The following is a 24,948-nucleotide window of genomic DNA, read 5'->3' as shown; positions in this document are numbered from 1 at the left end:
CTCTATCCTCACAGGTGAGGGCTCTATCCACACAGGTGAGGCCTCTATTCACACAGGTAAGGTCCCTAACCACACAGGTGAGGCCTGTATTCACACAGAGAGAGTCCTTATTCAGGGAGCAACTGACGATGACTGGAGCCTATACCCACAGCAGCTGGCAAGTGATTGTCCAGACAGCACAGGCCTTCCTGTCAGGATACCAGCAGCACAGCCTACCAAATAGAGCCCGGCAAATAGAAGCGACCAAGAGGTTTGGGCTGTTATTATTTTAAATTTTCCTCTTCCCTGTTTCCATGCTGAGCCATCCTTACATCTGTAGCAAAAACACATCCTAGGAATCTGCTTTTGGTCCTAAGACCTGAAGCATTTTGACTCAATCTGCCTAGGAATCTGCTTTTGGTCCTAAGACCTGAAGCATTTTGACTCAATCTGCAGCAGAAACATAATGACAGGAAGAAATTTCCCTCCTGTGATGTGGAAACCAGATGCCCCAGATCATCCACCATCAGAACAGTCAGGAAACCCTAACAGGGGGGTTTACATATATAGTTCAGACTTCAGACAACTCCTTCCCAGCAGAAATAGAAGCTGTGCAAAGAAAAAGGTAAGTTTAGGAAGCAAAAATGACAGCGTGGGTCAGTTTGAAGAGCTGAACATGTAAAACAGGTACGAAGGGATTAGGCTGAAAAGATGGTTTTTCAAAGCAAATTTTCTTTGTCCATTCATAGCCACACAAGGCTGATATGTTTTCCCAGAACTACCAGGAAAGGTGCCCTGTACCATCTGCCTGCCTCATTCTGGGACCCAGATTTTGGCCTTTAACCAACCAAAGAGCTGCCAACACAGGGCTGACAGGGAAGAAGAGGAGACCCAGCTCTGGCATTGGCTCATCTGGTAACTTGATGCCCCAGCTGGGTCCCTTCCCCTGACTTCCAGTCTCAAACACCCAAGGGCCTACTCACCATGCTCACTGGGATACCTAACAGGTGTTTCAAAGCCAAAAGGATGCAAGGGAACACCTCCCCCCACCCCCGACCCCCATCAGTTACTCACCAGTCTTGTGTTATCTGTGTGACCAATTCCATTTTCTCTACTGCTCAGGTCAAAAGAACATCGTGGCCTCCCTCGTTCCGTTCCATAGGCTTGTTCCACCTTCAAAACAGACCCGGAACCTTACCACATCACCCACAATCATTCAGCCCAAGCTGGCATTGTCTCATGCCTGAATTTCTAGAGCGTTCCTCCCTGGGTGTTCCTGTTTCCTCCCCCAGCCCCTGGGGTCTGTTCCAATACAACAGCCACAAGGAAGCTTTGAGGATAGGAGTCAGATCATGTCATTTCTCTGTTCAAGTCCCCACTGGCTCCCAGTGAGGAATGGCAATAATTACATTCCTAGTGCAGTCCCACGGGACCCTGTACTGTCTTCTACCTCATAACCTCCTTGACCTTTGCTCTCCTGCCCGCTCCCTGGCTTCTTCCATTCCAATGCACAGGTACTGTCCTTCCTCACCCTCCCATTCCCAATGTGCCTTAGAGCTTCCTGTTTTTACCATTAAGTTTCTTAGCATACAAAATACAGAACTTCATTATGACATCTCCATACATGTGTATCATGTACTCTGCTCACAGTCACTCCCCGTTACCCACTCTTGTCCACCCTCCCCCTCTGGCTGGGCCCTTTCTTCTGCCTAAGTAGTCCCCATCCTAAGCATGATTATCTCCATGTCCCTCCATTTTCCTGCAAATGACTTAATTTTATTCTTCTTTGTGGAAGAATAAAACTCCATTGTGTGTATACAGCACATTTTCTTTCTCTCTCTATTGATGGGCATCTAGGCTGGTTCCGCATCTTGGCTATATCGAATAGTGCAATAAACAGATGTGCAGGTGTCTCTGTGCTATGCTGGAAATCACTGATTTCCATGGTGGCTACATAGGTTTACACTCCCAGCAACAGTGTAGAGAAGCTCCTTTACCCCACATCTCCACCAGCACTTGTTCTTATCATTTGTTTTCCAGATGACAGGCACTCTGGTGTGAGATGGAATCTTGGTGTAGTTTTAATTTGCATTTTCCTGACTGCTAAGGATATTTAATGGTTTTCACATAATTTGTTTAGCTTTGGAGTTCTCATTCTGGGGGCTCCCTCATACTGGAAAACTCTTCCTTGGCACCAGTGTGAGATAGCACCTTTGGATCTTTCTCCAAATACCACCTTCTCCATCAAGCACTCCCTGGCCACCCTATTTGTATTACAACCCCACCCCACCTTCACTGTCATCCCCTCCCTATTTTTCTTTGCTTGTTCTATAGGATGTATTCCCTGTAAAATGTTTTCTAATGGAACTTGGGAGATGACTTAGCCAGTAAAGTGCTTACCACACAACATAAGGGCCTGAGTTCAGATTCTTGGCACCCATGTAAAAAGCGAGGTGTGGCAGCAAACACCTACAAACCCAGCACAGGGAAGGCAGAGGCAGGAAGATTCCTGTAGAGTTGAATTGATAAGCTTTCTGCAGAGACTGGTAGAGGAGGACACACAACATTGACTTCTAGCCTCCACACACACTCACACACATGAGCATGAGCACCTGCACATGTGTGAGCACACACAACCACATGCACATGTTCTCACCCCTCACACATGGTGGCTTCTAGTTCACTTCTTCGCTCTGTCTGTTGTTCATCTACTTCCCCTCTGGACTCTGTGGTCCATGAAGGCCTGACACTGCTATCGTTTTGTTTCCTACAACCCTAGCAATCAATATCGTGACCAACGGACAGATGAAGTTACTGAAGCATTTCTTTACAAATTGATTTACTTTTTAACATAAGTAAATTCATTTTAAGGAAATATGTATCTGGACCATAAATGAACCAGTATCCAAAGCTGTAAAGAGACGTTCCTGCTGGGCGTGGTGGTGCACGCCTTTAATCCCAGCACTTGGGAGGCAGAGGCAGGTGGATCTTTGTGAGTTTGAGGCCAGCCTGGTCTACATAATGAGTTCCAGGACAGCTGGGGCTACAGGGAGACCCTGTCTCAAGAAGACAAAAAAAAAAAGAGAGAGAGAGAGACGTTCCCCAAAAAAGAGATACATTGAAAAGGGAAAGCGTTACTACTAAACCTCAACTACTCCTGGCGCCAGCCAGTTCCTTAAGCCATCAACATCTCTCCTACAAAAAGAAATCCGCGAGTGTTTAAAAGACATACTTGAAAACAAACTGAGGCTGCTTTTTTCAATATTTTATTTTATATGTATGAGTATATTGCCTGTATGTATGTGAGTGCACCCGTGTCATGCAATGCCACGGAGGTCAGAAGAGGGCATCAGATTCCCCTGGAACTGGAGTTAAGGACAGTTCATAGCCACCATGTGGGTGCTAGGAATCGAACCCGCGTCCTCTGCAAGAGCAGTCTGAGCCATCTCTCCAGCCCGAGACTGCTTTTAACTAATCAAAACACCAATAAAGAATTGAAAGATAAATCACTCTCTAACTCTGTGATTCCACATTAACTGTTCTTGGACCAGAGTATCATCTAGATGCTTTTCTACCACTCATAAATATTGAGCATCCCACACTCCATGAGCAATAAAATAGATATTAATGACTTTCGGTTCCTCCCAGTTTCCCCTGTATCTGTATAGGGCAACTCAATTTTCTCAATTGCTCGGGTCAAAACCAACATCACCATCCGCCTTGTTCTCTTGCATTACACAGATCAATCCTTCAGCAAATTCCTCCTGCTCTGTCTTAAAAATACACCCAGCACCTGAACCCACGTTACTGTGTACAATATCGCTTTCCTAAGTTAATTGGTGGGGGAGGGGCTGAGAGTGGCTGGACACAGATTCTACCCTGAAGACATGCACAGTGTGGCTGGGAGATAATATGCACATGTAATTGACATGCGCACAATGGAGGGTGGACTGTTGTAAATTCCATAAGGAAAGCCTTGGGACCTGAGATGAGAAGAATGCTTAACAAGCCTCCATTTATGGACCCGCAAGTGCTAGTTCCTTGTGAGAGCGATGTGCTTCCGCCTCACATGTGAATTAAGAGTCAAGGCTGTGAGACACGTGGCACGTTTCTGCTCACACCCCATCCCAACCCAGATGGTCCAATTTCTTTCTTAAAAAGAACATGGTTGAGGGTATCATTCAGTGGTAGAGTGCTTGCACAGCACGTGTGAGGCCTTGGGTTTGAAGAAAAAAAGGAGGAGGGAGGAGGGAGGAGGGAAGTATGCAAAGAGGAGGAAAAGGAGGAGGACAGAGAGGAGAAGGAAAAAGAGGAAGAGGAGGGAGGAGGAAGAAAAGGAGGAAGAGGGGTCACCATCTGAACACTGGAAATACATAGAACAGTTACCCACACCAACCTACAAACACAGACAAGAAACGAGCACTTGTGTGCCTGTGCTAGTGAGTCTCAGGCTCTTTCCTGTGCAAATCACTGAATATAGAGAGCCAAGATAGGAGCTGCCAGGAGCGAGATGGCTTTGCGAATCTGCCATGGCTACTTCCTCATCACAGGTGCCCTTGTAGGTGGATTTCACCCCAACACACACACACACACACACACACACACACACACACACACACACACACCCCACAAGAACTGTAAACCAGGAGGAAACATTCCAGTAAAACTACAGCAGGGACATGAAAACTGCTATGACCTCATATCCCATAGAGGGCACAGGAAGAAGGAAGAAGCAGCTGCTGACGGGTTTTTCCAAGGGTCTGGGTGCCGGTATTGGCTCTCAGTGGTTTATCTGTGGCATTGAGAACTCATTCCTCTCCTCTGCCTCAGCTAGTGTCATGGAGCTCCAGTCTCAGCTCCTCTGCTTCCACAGTGCCTATTCTTCCCAGGAACTCTCTTACACTCGGCCCCACAGTGAGCAATCTGGGCTCTCCCCTGAGCTGTGGGCCCAGCAGCACAGCCCTGCTACTAGGTTCCACTCTACAGCATGGACCTTTCCTTGGCCCCCAGTTCTTCCCTTTCCTCACTGAGTTCCAAAATGCTGGAATGACACACCAGCCACTCCATTTTTGCAATTTCAAAGATGTCATTAGTTTCTCCCACTCCCTCACCCCTCAGATCAAGGTTGGACTCTGAGCTCAAACCAGGTTTTTCCCTAGCTGGCATATCCTCCACAGTGGCAGTCATTGTCCTCTGTGATACTGTGGGTTCTCAACACTCACACTGAAAACAGGCTTGCTTACTGACTATCAACATGGTTGCCATCTGCCCCCCATACGTAACAGGTCAGTTCTGTTAAGAGAGGACCTCTGCTTCACGAATCACCCTGTCCCTCCATGTCAAGAATAGTGCAACCAGCTCAGCACATGAGATCCCACAAATCTCATAAACTGGTCTCCAAAGCAGAAGCTGATAGAAATTTCTCAGTCCATCGTTACTATGTCTGTTGCTTTCTGACAAAGGCATATGGGAAGCTTGAGATCAGAGCCAACAGCCTAGACAGAAAGGTGGGCTGCACAGAGGGCAATGAATAGTTCTGTAACCCGCATCCCAATTGGGTGTTTCTGCCGCGACCGCTGAGGTTCAAAGCATCAGTTATACCTTTTTCGGGTCTACAGTTCTGCATTTAAGTTAAGTGACAGGGGAGTAATCAAGCTCTGCCCTGGTGGCATCACCACTCCCCCTCTCCTCTCGAGAGCCCTGGCCTCCCCACATCACCCACAAGCTCTTCAAGGACACTCGTCATCAGCACTGGCCTCAGGGGAACATTTCTCTTGTGAGTGCAGCTGGGATTTCCTTGCCGAAAGAACATAAAGATTAACTAGGTGAGGAAATTTCTCCCTTGGCTCTGAACTTGGGACATTTGTCTGATGCAGTGCATATTCTCTGGGAGACAGATTAAATTAAAATACTAATGGACTGCTGTATTTAAGATATATTTGCCAATGATTAACAGCTCAGTGGGTGATGTATGTTCCAATGATTTCTTATCCTAATACAGGGAAACCGCAACATCGCAGGGTAATGAGTGGGTGTTTATTTAACGTTTCTTGTACTTTTCTGCACACCCAGAAGAGTGCCATCAGTGAGAGCCTGGTGCTTCCTGTTTGCAGAGAAGGATTCAGCCCTGGGGAAGACCTGGAACCTAGCTTCACAGCAGAAAACTATTGGGAAGCAGCCCGCCTGCACATGCGTTCACTTTGGGTCACAATATCGCTGAGTATGTTTTAGTGTATTGTTAGTGGCATTAAAAATGGGAGTCTTTGCAGTTAAGAGCACTGACTGCTCTTGCAGAGGACCCGGGTTCAATTCCCAGCACCCACATGGCGGCTATGAACTGTCCTTAACTCCAGTTCCAGGGGAATCCAAAGCCCTCTTCTGACCTCCGCGGCATTGCACGACACAGGTGCACTCACATACATGCAGGTAATACACTCATACACACGAAATAAAAATAAAATATTTTTAAAAATAAGAGTCTTGGGGCTAGGAAGATGACTCAGGACCACTTGCTCAGGGTTCACCTCATCCTCCATACCACACCTTACCTTGGTAGGTGACTATGTGGTCATTTTTGTTGATATCTACCCACATTCTGGCCTGAGGGAAAGATCTCACTCTGTGGCACCATCAGACCTGCTTTTGGTCTTATGCCTTGCTTTTCTCTCTTCTCACTGGCCTTTTCCTTCTACCCACCTCTTCTCTGTCTCTGTCTCTAGGTCTGTCTTTTTCTAGCTCTCTTGACTCTTTCTCCTGAATACCTCTCTCTCTCTCTCTCTCTCTCTCTCTCTCTCTCGCTCTCTCACACACACACACGCACATGACACACACTGTATTGCCTTCCATCAATCCCATCTTGATTGCTAAATCTCTGTTTCTCTCCATCCCTTCCCAACCCCTGCCTCTTCCATCCCTCCCTCTAGCACTTAAAAATCCAATCTCTGAGAGACCGAGGGAGGGACCCAGCAGGGCTAGAAGCCCCAAGCCAACAGCAATATTTTATTTTTCTGCAGAAAAGACCTTAGAAGCCAGGGATGAGGAACTACAAGCAGAGAGCATAGACCAGGGAAGACAGAGGCCCTGAGCACTGGCTGTGGCTGGAGGAAAGGGGTGGGCTTCGGGGCCCCTCCAGGTATTCGAGTCCAAACCAGAAACCTCTGCTCCTCAGTGCACTGTGCTTACCTGATGAGCTTCCAGTGACTGTCACAAGCCTACGGGGACACCGAGGCTCAGGCCTCATAAGACTGCAGGTGTTAATCAAGCCTCCACCCATGGCCTGGGTCACATCCCCCACCCTCGTTCCCAGTGTTCTCAAGCATTCATTAGCATAGCTAGCTGTACACTGGAAGCCCTGTCCCACAGGACTTTCTCTCCCCAACCCCATTCTTTATTTCCCAGGTGCCTCTCCCCCACCATGAAACATCAGACAATCACTTCTCACCATCTCCTTAGCTTCCTTCTTTCTTTTCCTTAAAGAAAAGTGTTGTCTTGGGTGGACTGCTTGGGCCAAGCTTTGCCCAAAGACGGCACATGAATTAAAACACACTTCTCTCCTGACTCTGTGCCAGGGTGCTGTGCACAGCAGGGAAAAGAAGATGAAATCCTCATCCTGAAGGAGTTCCTAGTCACCCAGAAAAACAGCTCATCTGGCATGCAGCGAGGCACACTGACTGCCTCAGAGTCAGAGCCAGTCCTGGGACCCACCTTACCTAACCTGCGCTGTTTTCAAATCTTGTTCATTAACAGTCAAGTTTTTATTTTACTTTTTCTTACAGTCAATAAACTTTGTTGGACAGCTAGACACAGACTTTACATCTTTCTAAGGAAGAATCTTTTTCACATAACTGCCAACTTAGGTGTCTGTGCGTGAGAGAGTTCATGTGTGTGCCAGAGGCCAATGTGGAATGTCTGTCTTCCTCTTTGGAGCTCCACTTTTTTAAAGGGGGGAGTGCCAATGCAGTCCCCCACTGCCCCAAATTATACAGTCGGGTTCCCACATGTGGGGAAACCCCAGAGATCGGTACATCTGCAGTGTAATGGCACTCCTTCTGCCCTGCTCCTGGGGAGTAACAGGAAACTGCCAGCCAGAGGGGTTGCTGCCGAGAGCTCCAGGAAGGAGCGCCTCCACCGGTGAATCCCTCTGCAGATCCGAGGGGAACCCCCAGCCAGAGAAAGTCAGTCACCAGACACCCTGTTCCTCACTCTCCCTATGTGTAAAACAGGGGCAGCTCAGCACACGCCTCACAGCTGCCATTGTGTAAGGTGAACCAACGTCAAATGCCAGCTAAATATTCCAGTTAGGTGAGACACACAGTTCTGCAGAAGTGCTTTCTAAGCATCTTATGTTGCACACGACACCTATTTCTTCAAGCCGTGCTTCTCAGAACCCTAAACCTTCCTCTGAATCCCAACAATCAATCTGAAGTCAGAATAGCCTCTTCCTTCTGTTTGGCAGTGAGGTGACACACATCCAATACAACAAAAACACATCTGTTCAAATTCTGCAGCATCCTTTGCTCCAAGAGGCCAAGGCTATAATCAGTCATCAGAGAGTGCAAATGACCTTCAGATGCCTACTAAGAAGATAAGCTTTGGGTCATCTAGGCAGGCATCTCAGCCTATCTATCCCAGGAACCTGCTTCTCTGTCTGCATCTTCGACAGTCAGGAAGATCTGGCATTGGTCCTCTCTTCAGGAGCCCCTAAGGAACAAGTACACTTCATGGGACCGCAGAGAGCTTGCTTTAAAACACAGGGCTCTGAGACAATGCATCTTGGAGTCTCTGGAGAGTATATTCTGGGGTCCCCAAAGCCTAGCATCCCTTTTCCACATGCTATTCCATGGCCTCTCCATTAACCAAGAGCCCTAAGTTTTCTAACTGTGGCTGTGTGACTCAGCTTTGGAGACCACCTGCCCAGCTACACAGGACTGGGAGCCCAAGAGAAGAAATGCCAAGCAAGATCAATAAAGCAAAATCCTGAACAGAAACAGGATTTTCAGTGCAGGCTTAGCCAAAGCACCAGAGACCATGAAGGATAACAGGTGATAAGTACAACAGCTGGAAAACATAGCAGGCTCAGACAACAACAGAGAAGCCGGGTCAAGAGGCAAGACACAGACACATGGAAAGAACCCTGGACCAACGGACACGGGATTAGGGTTCAGTTGGTACTCAGCACTAATTCAACAAGACTGACTCTCTAGACAGAGCTCCAGTAGGTCCTAAACCAAAAATTCCAGTCTAATATCCTGGGTGTGCCCCTTATGAGCAATATGGCTTTGAGAAACTACCGTCTGGTTTTTTGTTTCTTCATCTGAAAGTGGTCAGCGACAGCTGTCACTCAAAGGGTTGTGATGAGGATTCAATAACCCTGCACTGTAATGCCTCTGGGAGAGTGTCAGGTTCCTGGTAAGCAATCGACTAACCTTAGCTGATGTTAGGATTGAAAACAGAAAAGGATGTAGATAAGAAGAATGTTCTAGAAGAGAGATGGTGGTGCAGTGGGGGAGCATCCCTTGGAGTTTTATTTATGTGGATTTGAGGTAAATAATTGGCCCCTAACTGCACGTCATTTCCTTCAATCTGCAGGTCGTCATCTGAAATAAAATTCAGCGGAAAAACTGGCTGGATTGGACTCACCAAGAAAAATCACAGTTTACACCAAATAATAGACATTGTGCTTCATGAGCAATTTGACACACTTTTCTGAAATTTTGGGTCTCCATTATTTTCTCCTTACTCACTGTCTGTGATACCTTATCTGCATATGGAAAATGAGCACCGGGGCTTCCGTGGTCTGCCAACCTTAGAGCATCCTATACCTGGAATGTTAGGTAAAGGGGGACCTTAAGTCTCTGTAACAAGGAGTTCTGAGATCAACTGGCAATGTCTGCCATGGGCAGTAGTAGGGTGGCAGTCATGTTGTGCCATCCTTGGTCCTGTTAACCCCCCAGTGGCTCCTGTTGGTAATGCAGGAACGTAAGTAACTCACCAGAGGCTGAAGAGTGAAGAGACAGAAACAAGAGATATCAACACACCGAGGACCTGGTGTATGTGGTGGGGTGGTATGGGTGTGGGTGTATATGTGTTCATTGTTTGTGTATATGTGCACATGTAGGGGAGGATTCTATGCACACGTGTACATGTGCATCTAGAGGTCAATAGCACCCTTATCATTATCCACATTATTTTTTAAGTCTCTCACTAAACTTGGAACTCATGATTCACCAAGACTAGCTGGCCAGCGAGGCCCAAGCAACCTCTTGTCTCTACCCTGATCTAGCACTGAGGTTAGGCACATGCCAGTGTGTCCAGTGTTTTTATGTACATGCTAGGGATCTGAACTGGCAGCAAGCGCTCAACTGACTGAACCATCTCCCCAGCCTAAAGGCCTGCTTTTAAGTGACAAGGTCAGTCTGACAGAGCATCTATGCACCAGCATTTGGGGGCTTCTCCCACAGCCAAAGTGACCTATGAAGGTCGTTATACTTCGAATGTGGAGTGTTCCCACAGGCTCATGTGTTGAGCACTTGGTAACAAGCTGGTGGTGTTATTTTAGAAAGTGATGGAAACTTTTGGAATGGGGCCTCACTGGACATGTCTTTGAATGTCCCCAGTCTCTTACTCACTCTCTGCTTCCTGCTTGCCATGAGGGGAGCAGCCTCTACCACATTGTCACCACCACAATATTCTGCCTCACCACAGGCCAAAGTCATAGAGCTTTGAACTGAGGCCTCTGAAACCACAAGCTGAAACAAATCTTTCCCCTTTTAAGTTGCTGGTGTTTATTGTCTGTTTGCCCCAATGATGCAAAGTTTAATACAATCTGAGCTGAGAAAGAAAAAAAAAATGACAGCTCTGCCACCAGCGTGCATACTGCATGTTCCTAAGTCTCAGTTTCCCCTCCTATAAAATGATACTTAAGGAAAGCACAAAATACTTATACCATTTTGGATGCCCACATTCCCTCCAGTGGCACAAGAGAACTGGCCAGATTGGAGCAACACATCCATGTCTACTCAACACAAGAAAGGAGCACTACCCTCAAGCCAAAGTCCGCCGTATACTTTAGATCAGAGTATTCAAGTGCCCACTTGGATTTCTTGGCTTTCTCGGGGGCATCTACCATGTGGTATGCCCAAAATGAAGTCCTTATTCATGCTCTCGGTGGCTGCCAAAACTCTTCTTACCATCTATGGGTGAAGGAAATCTCTTGCTTTAAGATGCTTCTGCTTGCACTGGTGAAGAATCTCTTCCTCTGTCCTGACTGTCATCAATAAATCCTTTTGAGTCAATGCTTGCCTAGATTAGGTCTGGAATTGAGGAAGGAAAATTAACTTAATGTAAAACTAATGAACTATGGTCTTAATATAACTCTGTTATGTATGGTAGATGAATAGGCACTTATAAATATATTTGATAACAACCTTATGTACTCTTATAATAAGTATACTTGTTGATATATGTAGGAATAACAGTTAGGACTTTGTAACAGTGTTTTTAAGGTTTTAACTTTATAAGCCTCTACTTTAGATCTGTGTTTTAAAGTTGTAAGAAAGAAAGTCTTCCACTCTGAGTTCAGTCTCAGGCTGCCACAGGACAGGACAGAAAAAACACAAAATCACAGTCTGTGAGCACCTTGGAGATGCCACTTCTTGCAACTGTCTTAAGGAAACTTCTGCTGCAATGTGTCTTATTTGTTAAAGATGGCTGAGATTGTACTGGCATTAGCAATACGTTGTGTTACTGGGAATGTCACAACCCTTGTCCACACTTGCCCAAAATATCTGCTTTTGTAAAACGCTAACCAATTAAATTTCTTATAATAGCCCAAAAGGCATGTACACATCTGTACTGAAAGTCTCAAATCCATCAATATGGTCAATGCCAAAGGCTAGTATGAAGAATCCTGTAAAAACCTGTATGTGTTTCTTGCCCAGGCCCCAGTTTCTCTAGAGCAGGAGCTCAGACTGGAGCTTGCTCATAATAAAAGAAAAACTTCTGCTGAGTATGGATTAAGTCTTCTCACTGGACCAGACCAATCTTGGTTTAGCTCCTGCAACAGAATGCATCCCAAAGGCCCGTGTACTTAAGACTGAGTCATCAGCCCGTGGCACTATTGGGAAGGGGTGAACCTTTAGTAGGTGGGGCCTGGTGAGAGGAAGTGAGATCACTGGGGATGTGCTCTTGAACAGGATAATAGGACCCTAGCTCACTCAGTCTCTCTCTTGCTCTCTCACTCCCACTCTTGCTCTCCACTTCCCAGCCACCATGAAGTGTAACAGCTTCTCTCCCACACATTCCCACCATGACATGCTCCCTCACCACAGACCCAAAAGCAGCAGAGGTAAATGACCATAGACTGAAGCCTCCAAAACTGAGTCAAAATAAACCTTCCGTTTGAGTTGTTTATCTCGGGTATTTGTCACAGTAACAGAAAGCTGACCAGCATACCATGTTCAGCAGCTAATCAGATACCTAGAAGAAGAAAGGATGTGGGTAAGTGAAGATGTCAAATATGTGAGTAGATCTTTCTTGAGTGTCCAGTCTTGTCTGCACTCCCAGGTGGATTGTCGTGAGACACTATTCCTGGGAGACATGAACAGATGTCTACTTGCCCTGATAGGAAACCAATGACACCAATCGATGCCACCAAAGTCTAACTTAGTGAACCAATGAGTTTTATTGGGGTTACTTACAGGAGCAAAAGTGACTCAAAGACAGCTGCATCACCAAAGCCCACGCCAGCATGGTGACAGCTCATGAAAGCAGGAAACCAGAGAGCACTGCACAACCTGCAGGCAGCTCAGCCGATTGGAAATAGTCCTTTCCAGGTAGCTCAGTTGGTGTGAGCCTCTTCCAGTCAGCAGAGCTAGGCAGCCTGGCTAGTCTGAGAGTGTCTCAGGCAGTCTTGGTGAAGAAGGAGCCTAGTGAACCTGATCAGTTTCAGGAACTTTACTTCCTGAGCTTAACAAGCTTCCCTGCAGGATGGAACTTTTCACCTTCCCTTAGAACACCACCCTCTGTCTTAACAAACATCCAAGATGGAAGGTTTTATCTCAGAGGAAATTGTTATACAAAATGGCTGCAGTTTTGTGAAAGTCCTCAGACAATCTTGCATGAATACAAGAATAGCCCAAGCAAATCCTGCCCAAATTAGTGACCCATAGAACCATAAGAAATAACAAATTGTGTCAAGACACTAAACTTGGGGGTAGCTTGTTACACAGCAGTTAGTAACTGAAATATGTGCCAAGCTAGGCTGTGCTCTGAGCCTTTGAACTTGCTGCTTATTTTGCCTGGAATACTCTTCCCATAGCTCTTTCCTGGCTTCCTTGTTATGACACTGGCTCCAGAACAAATGTCACCTCCTCCCAGAAGCCTCCCCTGAACACACTGGCTAAAGCTGCACCCTCATGTCTCTATCTACATCTTCTAAACATCGATCATGGTGTAAAATGATCTTGTTCACCATCTCCTAACCAGTTTTAATGAATTTTTAGAGGAGTCACAGACATAGTTAAGATTGGGAATTATTCAAATACACATATGCACATGCATGCATTCACACATTTGTACATGTGTGTGCATGCACAAAAACACACACATTAGAATTTGAATCACCTGGCTTCAAGTCCCAACTTGGTCTAATGATCAGCTGTGAGACTTTGGGCATGTGATCTACTCTCTTGAGTCTTGGAATTTTTTGTAGCTCAGCCTTCCTTGAATTTTCTATGACAATTTCCATGACATTTCACCATGTACCTCTTTCCCAAAGTCATGGCAATTTCACAGGTGTTTCTGTGACCACTTCTTTAACCTCTGCCTCTCCCCACTGTGTTGTAAACTTTGTAAGTCTTTGCCCTTCTTGGTATCTAGCTGAGTACCTGGCACATGGCAAGTGCTTAACAAACAATGGATGGATGGATGGATGGATGGATGGATGGATGGATGGATGGATGGATGGACAGATGGACAGACGGATGGATGGATGGACGGTTGGATGGATGGACAGGAAGACGGATGGATGGATGGATGGACAGGAAGACAGGTGGACAGATGGATAGATGGGTGGATGGATAGATGGATGGATGGATGGACAGGAGGACAGATGGATGGATGGATGGGCAGGAAGGCAGATGCACGGATGGATGGATGGATGGATGGATGGATGGATGGATGGATGGATGAACAGGAAGGCAGATGCACGGATGGATGATGGATGGATGGATGGATGGGAAGGCAGATGGATGGATGGACAGGAAGACAGATGGACAGACAGATGGATGGATTGGCAGACAGATGATTATGTCCTGTACACTCTTGGTCCATATTCATTACATTAATCTTCCTTCAGTTCCACCAAAGCCTAACTAACCCCACTGCCTAGAACACATTCCTTCCTCCAACATCCTTCTGACTAATTCCTCCTCAGCCCCTCACAAAGAAGCTTCATGAAATGGTAGCTACAAATGTAGACTCTGGGTTTGGACTTTGCTGTCCTTCTGAGACTTTTCTGTCACTTCCTAGCTCAGGGATCATAAGCAAGTCTCTGGCTTCCCTGAGCCTATATGCAAACAGAGGTGGCCATACTCACAACAGTTCCTTCTCCATGGGTTTGTGGTTCAGAAAATCCTATCAGTAACTACAAGAATAGTCCTGGCCTCACGCTTGGCTATGTGTTCTGTTGAAAACAGTGGGGAGTTTCCTAAATATACTGTTAATGTGAGTCCCTTACCCAGGCACTGAGATTTTAAAATTCTTCCCAGGTGACAGTCATAGTCAGCAAACTGAAAATAACTAGTGAGACGTGCTTGAAACAGTACCTGGCCTACTTGGACAAATGGTAGCTGCTTGCACATGCTGGGTGTTGGTATAAATCCAATTTTCCCATTGTTTTGCCAGAGGCCCAGATCTTCTAGACACTTCTCCTGCACGCACCACCTTCCCTGGGTTTGCTCCATATCTACTCTTATCACCATGAGTAGAAACCATCCAACTACTTGTCTGCCTTCTTGATTAGACTGTGGGCTGGGGCCAACTCATAAAGCAAAGCCAAGCATAGTATAATTCTTGATGAAGATTCAGCAGACCTTCTAGCCCCTAGATTATCTCCATAGATCCAGAGGCTTTCTATGCTACCTGTGCACCTGACAGCCCCAGCCTTTGCACTGGACTCAAGCTCCAGGATCCAGAGTCCTTCACACCCTCCATCCAACCTTCAGTATAACCCACATGCTAAATGGATCCAGGCAGCCAAACAGTGTCTTCTGGGCATAATAGGACCACTGTACTCAGGAACTCCCAGCAGCTATGGCTGCCGGCACAAGATCAAACCAGTCAGCATTCTGGCATGAAGGGTGAAGGAGCTCATGAGCCTCAACCCTTAGCTGAAGAGCTATTGACTTGGGGACCGAGTAGCGGACCACAGCTTTTATTAATGACAGGTTACTCAGAGGAGCAATCTCCAAAGCATGAGCATCAGCCCACAGCTTCTTACAGTATTAATAGACAATTCAGTGTCATTCCAGACCCATTCTGTCATTGGTGTATCTGAATTCCTGCCTACATAACTACAGGCCAGGTGTAGGGACAGGGGTTTCTCACCTTCATGACAAGAGACCATGATCTGCCTACATCACTGTGGGCCAAGCACAGGGGTCACAGGAGCCTCTAACCTATGTGACAAGAGACCATCACCTGGAGTTTCAAGCAGGAAGCCTGTTTACAGAAGCAGAAACAAAGGGCAAACAGACAGCTATTTCCTCAGGCAAGCAAGAGGCTGTATCTTAAGATACGCTTCTCATGACTGTGTTTCTCAACCAGCTCTGGGTTTTTCCATCTCTATCGCAGAAATGACACGAAGCAACATCACTGCTCAAAATACTCCCAGGACTCCCACGCTCAAACTGAAGTCTGAAATTCTGCAACAACCCAGCACTTCCTACACTGTGAGCCCCAGCTCTCCCTCAGGCTTCCTCTCCTGCCACCTTCCCGTTCTGGTACTCTAGTATGGTCACCCTCGTTTTCCAGCCACCAATCAAACACACCAGCCCACCCATGCTGACAGCTTTGCACGTACTGTCATCTCATCCTCATAACCAACTACCTTCCTTTATAGCCCTGTCTGAAGCAGCCCTCTGACCCTGGCCCTCACAGTCCCAACTGCTATATTTTTGCTTTATATCATCTATCACCCTCTGTCATGACGTCTATTATTCTGTCTCCCACACACTACATAATAAGCTTCATGATAAAAGTTCATTGTTGGCTTGGTCCACAATAGCTTCCCAGTATGAATGCATAGTAGGTGGTGCTCAAGTAATACTGAATAAAGTAACTTCCTGTGAATCCAGAATGGGCTGGTCAGCTGACACTAACCATATGGTCGTGCACCCCGCTAAAAGGGTCATGTTAACTCATGAGACACCTCATTCGGCCTCACTAACTGCCCACCACACTGAGCAGTATTTAGCTTCAATAGGAAAAGGCATTTCTCAGAAGATAAATAAAAGCCTCATGATAGAAAGTGTCTGCATTTAGTGACTCTTAACATATTTTAGACAGCAATTTGAAAGCTCTGCTCATCTGATCTCTGTCTTCATGTGTGTGGAAGATGGCTGAAGGACAGAACAAGGTACTGCTGGTGACCATGAGGTGTTAACAAAAGTCTTCCTAAAGGAACCTGTCCAAAAGAGCTGCCATGGAGCTCAGTCCTGGGAAATCTATCCCGACATGCTTTGATTGGTTTTCAGTCAGGCTACCCTTCCATAGCTTGACTTGCTGGAAAAAAAGCTATCCACATATTATACATACTATCACCTTGTCCCTGAGGAGCTGATGTCAGGGAGTTCAGATGTGTGACAAGTGACAGAGAGCCTCTGGATATTGTTCAGACCCTGGGAGGGGTGGCAGCTGGGGTCCAGTTACCAGACATGAGAATGTGACCAGGTTGGCCATTCCTGCCTGCATTACTGATGGTGATGTTTCTCCATCTTCAGCATCTCTAACATGTAGACGGCTCTCCCAGCCTGTACCTCTCTGAAGTCTGTGCTCAGGTTGGCATTCAGAATGTAAGCCCACCTGGGGAGCAGCAGGTCACTGCCACAGGGTTTGTGACATGTTCTAGATTCCCTTCACCTTCCCTGTACCTTGGAAGGTGAACATCACTGGTTTCATCAGTCCATAGTCTTGAGTTCCAGCTTGCATGTGGGTTTGGCTAGGAAATGCTGACAGATCAGAAACTCAGAGAAAAGAGCGCCCGTTCATTCCCCGTTAGGTCCCAACTTGGAGCAGGTGGTTGCACTTCTCTTGGAAACCACAGGTTCTTCTGGGTCACCTTCTCCCTTCCCTCCTGCTCCCCCTTGGTTCTGGTAAACCTTTCCTCCACCACCTGTTGGATCCTAGGGTGGCAATGGCTCCCCATCACTGCTAGTCCCAGAGAATATCACCATCTGCACAGGTTCCCTCAGTCCTGCCTGGGCCTTACACACAGTCCCTTCCAAAGAGCCCTACAGAGTGTGTGATCTCGGGATGTACCTCTAGCAACTGTGGACACTCTGCACAAGGACGCATGATACTCAGACTGGAACAGGACCTGTACTCAATGAATAGATCCAGAGTCACATGATGTACCCATTGCTGTGCCAGTCAATGAAACTCACAAGTTCTACATGGCTGTTCTCTCTGCCTCTCTTTGTCTCTGTCTATCTCTCTGTCTCTCTCTATTTCTGTTTGTCTCTGTCTGCCCCCCCCACACACACACACATACACCACTCCCATCTCCACCTAGCTGATCCCTCTTTATGTTTTTGTTTTGACTGATTCTGGATGCAACACTTCCTACTACATACTCATTCAGAAAATGAAAGAGCCGCCACATCCTTCCAAATCCAACACACAAAAGTGAATGCACCACGCCTTCCTTCTTCCTGCCAAAAGTTAATTTTTTTTAATTCCAAGGAAGGGCTGTTGTGATGGTTTGAATGAGAATGTCCACCATAGGCTCCAAGTGTTTGGACATTTTGTCCCCAGTTGGTGGCACTGTTTTGGGAGGTCTTAGAAAGTGTGGCCATGCTGGAGGAAGCACGTCACTGGGGGCAGGCTTGGGGAGTTCTTAAGCCTTGCTAGATCTTGAGTCGCTCTCTTGCTTTCCTATGCCTGCTAGAAGATGTGAGAGCTTAGCTTCCACTCCTCCTCCAGCCACCTCTGCCACCATGCCTCCCCACCAGGATGCACTCTTGCCTCTTAGAACTGTAAACTCAAATAAACTCTTCCTTCTATAAGTTGCTTTGGTCTGGGTTTCTATCACAGCAACAGAAAAGTAAATAATATAGCTGTTATTGGTCCACCTTGAGTCATGTGCCCATTTCTGAACAAGAACCACAACCCAAGAGCAAAGTAACTAGATCAGGGTCAGGTGACTGCCCTTTGGTTGTAGGAACAGTGTTCGGTTTAAAGGGGATGCCCATTAGAGCAACAAATAGCTGATGCGTAGTTGGATAATGGTCCCTAGAAAGTTCTGGAGAAATAAAGATACCCACACACACTCCAGATGTTGCATATTCCATAGATGGATATCAAAAGGGTCCTGTAAAAGAGCCTGGTAGTCTTGCCCCTTGAGTCCTGCTGACTCCTGACAATAGGCTGCCCTCCCTCTGATGCTCACACTCACCTGCCAATCCAGCCTCTGCTCTCAGCTGCCCTGGCCTTGTCTAGCCTCATCCCAGTTGTGCTTTGGCCTCCATTTTATCTCCAACTTCTCACGCTGTTTTACCTTTGTCTGGGTTTGCGTCTGTTTGCATCCTGCTTGACACAGGAGCTGGCCTTGACCCCTGGAGCAGACCAGCACATTCTCTCCACTGTGAGCGCCACCAAGGCAGCAGGTCAATTCTAGAACTGGCTCTGGGTGATGGGGCCTCAGGCATAATTCACACATGTGAGGAAGGCACCGTGGCCTGGAAAGACAGTGAGGATAGAGCAGGGTTCCCAAGTTTAGGGCTGAATCCCCAAAGCAGAAGGCCCAGCCTTAAGACATCTTGGGAGAAGACAGACAGACAGATCCTAAGCAGTGTGGGAAACTCAGGCTCCACCTCCATCCCTTGCTCCATGGCCTTGGGTGTGTCACTTTCCTTTCTGATCCCGCTCCTTATCTGCAAATACCATCACCCTGGAATGCTGGGCCATGTATATTGAGCTCTTGCACAGTAACTGGTTTGTAGATGCACAAGGAAAAGCTGGGTGCCATGACAGACAGACCACAAGGTCTCAGTGATTCACACACTCACTGTGGCACTCCTGCTCAGCCAGGCTTCCTTACACTCAATCTAGGATCCAGAGGCCTTTCGGTCGGTCTGCCCTCTGCTAGAATCCTCTCCACACTGCTGAATGACAGGGAATGACGAGACCCACTTTGACTCAGAAATTAGATGCATCACTTTTGTTCACATTTCATTGGCCATAACTGGCCATATGGTCTCCTGTGATGCAAAAGACACTGGGGAATTAAGCTTCCTGTTTTCAGCAATAATTCTGCACAATGGGGGAAGTAACATAACCCTGTTATAGTCAGTTATCTGCTTCTGTCACAACCATAATTATGATTATCTTTTTTTCTCTCCCACCGCAATAATGATACTTTTGTCCCTAGGCTGGGAATGAGCTTGGAAAACAGACTTACTGTGTGCATTCTAAAGCCAGGAGCTAGAGAGTCATAAGGCTTATATGGGAGAGACTCAGGGAAGCCCATTCTCCCACCCCAGATACCAGGGTAAAGGGGGACAGAGAGGAGAGTACTGAAAACACACACACACATATATGCACACATATATACATACATATACACATAGGCATATACACATGCACACACGCATACACATACACACATGCATACACGTGCACACACACATACACAAGCACACACATATACATACACATACACACACGCACAAGCTCAGCCCATCACCACCAATGGCAGAAGCTTGTCTGCAGCTTTGCCAGCAATGCCTCCTGAAGAGCAAAACAACGACAAGCCATTCCCAGGACAGTTAGTAGTGAATGAAGCCAATTTGTCAATCACTTTCTGCAAATGGGAAAAATTGGGGAGACATTTGTATCTGTTCCCAACTCACTTAAACCCCTTTAATATTCCTGAAGTTTTTCCCACAGCAGTATGCTGTTCTTCCCTCCTGTTCAGAAGCCCCTCCCTGGAGGCTGAGAGCCTCACCGTGGAGGGTTCAATCCCCAGCTCCACAGCTGATGTGGCTAACAGACCACGTGGCCTGACGGTGAGTCACTTCATCTTCTTCAGAGAAATGATATCAAAGTATTAAAGTACGTATTGCTCAAGGATGTTGGAGAGGTTATATCATAGGTCAGTGCCTGGCCCAAGGCAGAACCATGAACAGTACCTGGTGTTGCTTATCACAATTAAAGCTACTGTGCCATAGATTGTCAGCCTGAGGCCACCTCACTGTTCAGTGTAAAACAACCACTACAGGATAACACAGGCTCCACCATCAACCCAACCTGGGCTACAGCCCAGCTCTGTGCAAACTTAGGCAAGTGACTGCAAGCAACTATCGACACCTCCATCTCCTCATAGTATCATGCTGACTTCACCAGGGTCTGGTTGTGGGGTCCTTGTGAGAAGTAAGGCCCAAGAAGCTCTGGCCACCCCAGCCTTCCCTCCCACCACACAGTCAGCACACTGACTCTTGCTTCTTCACTGAAACTGCTTCCTGCAAAGCCTGGAGTTGGCTTGGAGAATAGTTTTACCTAACCCAACGGTTCTTGTCCTCGTTTCATTAAAATCACCCAGGGAGTAATTCATATCTCAGGGATGGGGGTTGCTGACTCCAAGAGAGCCACAGAAGAGGATCCAGTGCCTCAGGAGAATGAGTCATAGTAAGGTGAGGTCAAAGCATGAATTAAGAGCACTAAAGAGCTATTTGGCAAACCACAAGAAGATTAAAAGTAAGATTGAGGCCAGCCTGGTCTACATAGCAAGTTCTAGACCAGCCAGAGTTACTGGAAGACCCTGTCTCAAAAAGACCAAAGAAAAAAGTTCAAGGCCAGGCCTGGGGAAAGCCTCAGTGCGTAAAGCCCACGTAAGCATGAGGAACTAAGTTCAAGTACTCAGAACCCACATGAAGCCAGTTGCAGTACACACATCTGAGTCTCAGTGTTTCTATTGCAAGATGGGAAGTGGATAAGAGAATTCCAAGTTAGGAAATGCTAAAGACAGTGGCTCCTTCCCACACTCACCTCCATGTTTACCTGAGCACCCAAAGTGCTGGAGGCCTTGCTTTGAGCCCCTGTCTCTCTCTGAGGCTCCTGACATATTTATTTATTTGTTTATTTATTTATTTATTATTTATTTTTATTTATTATTTTTATTTATTATTTGGTCGTTTATTTACTCTCAAGTGAATTTTTTTTTTTAGTTTTTAAATTAGCACATAAGTCATTAGATACTATTATGGTGGTTTTTGAACAGTGTGTTTTAGTGACTCTCTTCCCTCATCTCCCCCATTCCACAGGGGTCAGAAGGGCACAAGGGGGAACACGGGGCCCCTAACATTTCTAAAACCTAAAAGAATACGCAAACAATTGCCCAAGCATCCTGAAATATTTCGAGTGAACAGATTAACATTTTAACACCTTTAGGAGAGGAAAAGAGTCAACAGAATATAATTATACTCTTCATAAGATAATTATGGGAGTTCTATAATATTATCAATTTTGTGTACCCTGTGGGCAGTGAGGTTCAGGAAAGGAACATAAATTTAAAGTTTTAGAATAAATGACTTCCTTCAAACCCAGCAATGAATCTCTGAATACAATGGCGTGTGGCTCTCATCTGAACTTGATGTCAGAAATCTAAATGGTATTTCTCCAACAAGAATATCCATGTTAGTATATATGTCTCCATATGCACATGCCAGCATTTATTATGTCAAACAGAGCTTCATAAACAGATCTTCATGAATGCATTTGACTTTAAAATAATGCTAGGAAGGTAGTGTCTTTACCCCAGTGAGAAGAGGACTCAAGGACTGACCATAAGTCACACAGCCTTGGAGTGGCAGAGCTAAGAGCTAAGCTCAGGGCCTCTGGTTCAATACTGTGGCCTGACAGCCCCCATGCTGTAGGTGCATCATTGAGCCCATTGATAAATTCTGGGCCACGCTGGTCTCCTGAGCTACACCAGCCTCACAGTCAAGAGCATCCTCCCCTACAACATAGAGTGGCTGACATCTCCGTAGGTAGCAGGTACTGAAGGCCTCACCCCTCCCCAGGCTGAGCACTGACCATCCCCAACCCTAGTGGTAGCCTATTGTGCTAGATCGCTTTAGTTGTCAACTTGACACACCTGGGTAAAGGGAGCCTCAACTGAGGAATTTCCTCCATTGGACTGGCCTGTGGCCATGTCTGTGGAGGCATTTTCTTAATTGTTGAGTGATGTGGGAGGGCCCAGACCACTGTGAGCAGTGCCACCCCTGGGCAGGTGGTCCTGTATTATATAAGAAAGCAGGCTGAGCATAGGCTGGGAGAGCAAGTCAGTAAGCAGTGTTCCTCCATGGTCTGTGCTTCAGCTCCTGCCTCCAGGTTCCTGCCCTGAGTTCCTACCTTGGGCTCCCTGATGAACTGTGACTTTGGAAAGCCAAATAAATGCTTTCCTCCCCAAGTTGGTATTGGTCGGGGTGTTTTTATCACAGCAACTGAAAGGAACTATTATGGTCTAGATGTGAGGGGTACCCCCACAGGCTCCTGTGCAGAAGGCTTGGCCTCCAGTGGGACAGAGCAGACCATGAAGGCTCTGACTTCATTGATAAGTTGGCCCATTTTGAAACATTGGGTCCAAAGCTTGAATAGACTGTTTGGAGGTGGTGGCACCATTTCCTGGCTGGGATCCTGGATTGTACAGATGGAGAAAGGGAGCTGAGCAGTAGCATGCATCCCTCTCTGCTTCCTGACTGGATGTGACGTGACCAGCTGCCTCAAGCTCCTGTTGCCTTGATCACTGTACCTTGAACTGTGAACTAAAATGAGCCTTCTGCCTTGTTACTTTTGTCAGTTATTTTATCACAATAGGAAAAGAGGCTAAGACACAGAACATCATGGTGACAAGAGCCTGGCATAGAGCAAAGTTGCTCATTTCATGGCTGCCAAAAAGCAAGAAACTGGCCGGGGGATGTAGCTCAGTTGGTAGAGTGCCTGCTCAGCATGCAGGAGACCCTGGGTTTGATCCTCGATACCACATAAGCCAGGCATGGTGGCACAGGTCTGTGATCTCAGCACTTGGGAGGTATCAGTAGGAGGATGAGAAGTTCAAAGTCAGAGGGAAGATTTTTATTCCAGAGGAGGCTGGGGAATAAACTGGGGTTCACAGACCAGAGAGCAACTAAGGAAGGCCAGCAGGGAGAGGGCTTGAGTGGGGCCTGTGGTGCAGTAGGAGCCAGTGAAGACCTGGTGATGGAGGGACTGACTAATTTGAGGGTTTCAAGGACTTCCTGGGATTGACCCCCACTTTTTTGTTTCTTTTCAGAAGGAGCTGAGCCTGCCATCCCAGTAGCTGGGGGCTGGTGGGCTGGGCTGGTCCTGGATGCTGAACTGTAACTTATTTGATTACTACAAAATTCTTTTTTCTTCGTCCATTTTCATGGGGAAAGGGGTTAGTGCTTGTGGAGACCTATGTTGCTGTCCAGTATCATCCTCCATCGCACTTGTGCCTTGTTCTTTGAGGCAGGGTCTCTCAGTCAAACCCAGATCTCTGAGTTATGATAAGGTTGGTCTCCCTTGCCAGCTTGCTCTGGTGCCCCTGTCTCCTTCTGAGGCTGCAATTGCAGGCATGATGCGATGCCCACCCCACATTTGTGTGGGTTCTAGGGATCCAAACTCTGATCTTCACACTTATGAGGCACTTTAACCACTGATCCAGCTTCCCAGCTCCTCCCCTCCCCAAATCCCCCTTGAGCGGCTTTATCCCAAGCTGGTATAATGGTGCAGGCCTGTGATCCCAGTAATGGGGAGGCTGAAACTGGAGGCTTATGAGTTCCAGGCCAGCCTGGGCCATAAAGCAAGGCTCTGTCTCAAAAACAACAATGGCTGGGGGTATAACTGCACTGTAGAGCCTTGCACAAAGACTATCTTTACTGGCTCGTGTGTCCCGGGGGCCTGGTTCCTCCAAGGGGCCGGGCCTGCTGTGGAGAATTAGCCACGGAGGGAGGGGCTTCTGGGCACCATCTTAGGACGGGAGCCGCAACCAGAGTGCAGAAGCCAGGGGCAAGAAAGGAATGGCCCAGCGTTTACTGACCCGATAAGACTATTGTGGGCGAAAGCTAGAGGTGACTATGGGCAGGCTGTGGGAGCGATCTAGTGGCGGCCAGCTCAGAGCTGGGCACCAGGTGCTTGTGTCTTTGTGAGTCACTCCAGCCCCCACAGTATAAACTATAATAAATTCACATAAAAATATGTTACATGGTTTGTCTAATAGCGCAAGAGACCTCGAGAGAACTTGGGCAACAGCTGGCAAGATGGCTCAGCAGAAGAGGCCTATGGCCAAGCTTGACCCATCCCCTCCCCCACATGGTGGAAGGAGAGACTCCTGAAATTACTTTCCTCTGACACATGTCAGGCATGGCCCCCTCCATTTTACTAAATAAATGAATTTAAAAAGAATTATATACTCAGCACTGCCAAAAAATAAAGAAAAATCACATTGTAAAAAAAAAAAAACAGTTGAAAGTTATCCTCAACTACATAGAGAGTTTGAGGCCAGCCTGAACTACATGAGACCCTGTATATAAAAAGAAAAAGAAAAGGCAGAAAAAGAACATTTTAAAAAGCAAAGAGTGACAGGAGGTACATGGTAAGCCTTCCAGGGCACACCACTAGTGTCTCACTTTCCCAGCTCTACCCTCTACAGTTCCATCACCTCCAAACAGTCTATTCAAGCTTTGAACCCAA

At 46.8% G+C, this 24,948-nt stretch overlaps 1 pseudogene; it reads right to left on the bottom strand.

Moving 5' to 3' along the window:
- Positions 1–7,920: 7,920 nt before the first annotated feature.
- LOC115071883 lies at positions 7,921–8,075 on the bottom strand (annotated as a pseudogene).
- Positions 8,076–24,948: the final 16,873 nt, after the last annotated feature.

This window comes from Nannospalax galili, unplaced genomic scaffold (genome assembly GCF_000622305.1).
Source record: "Nannospalax galili isolate Female #2095 unplaced genomic scaffold, S.galili_v1.0 scaffold411, whole genome shotgun sequence".
Taxonomy (NCBI): Eukaryota; Metazoa; Chordata; class Mammalia; order Rodentia; family Spalacidae; genus Nannospalax; species Nannospalax galili.
The sequence above is the reverse complement of the archived record's forward strand: the minus strand, read 5'-3'. Positions and strand labels throughout refer to the sequence as shown.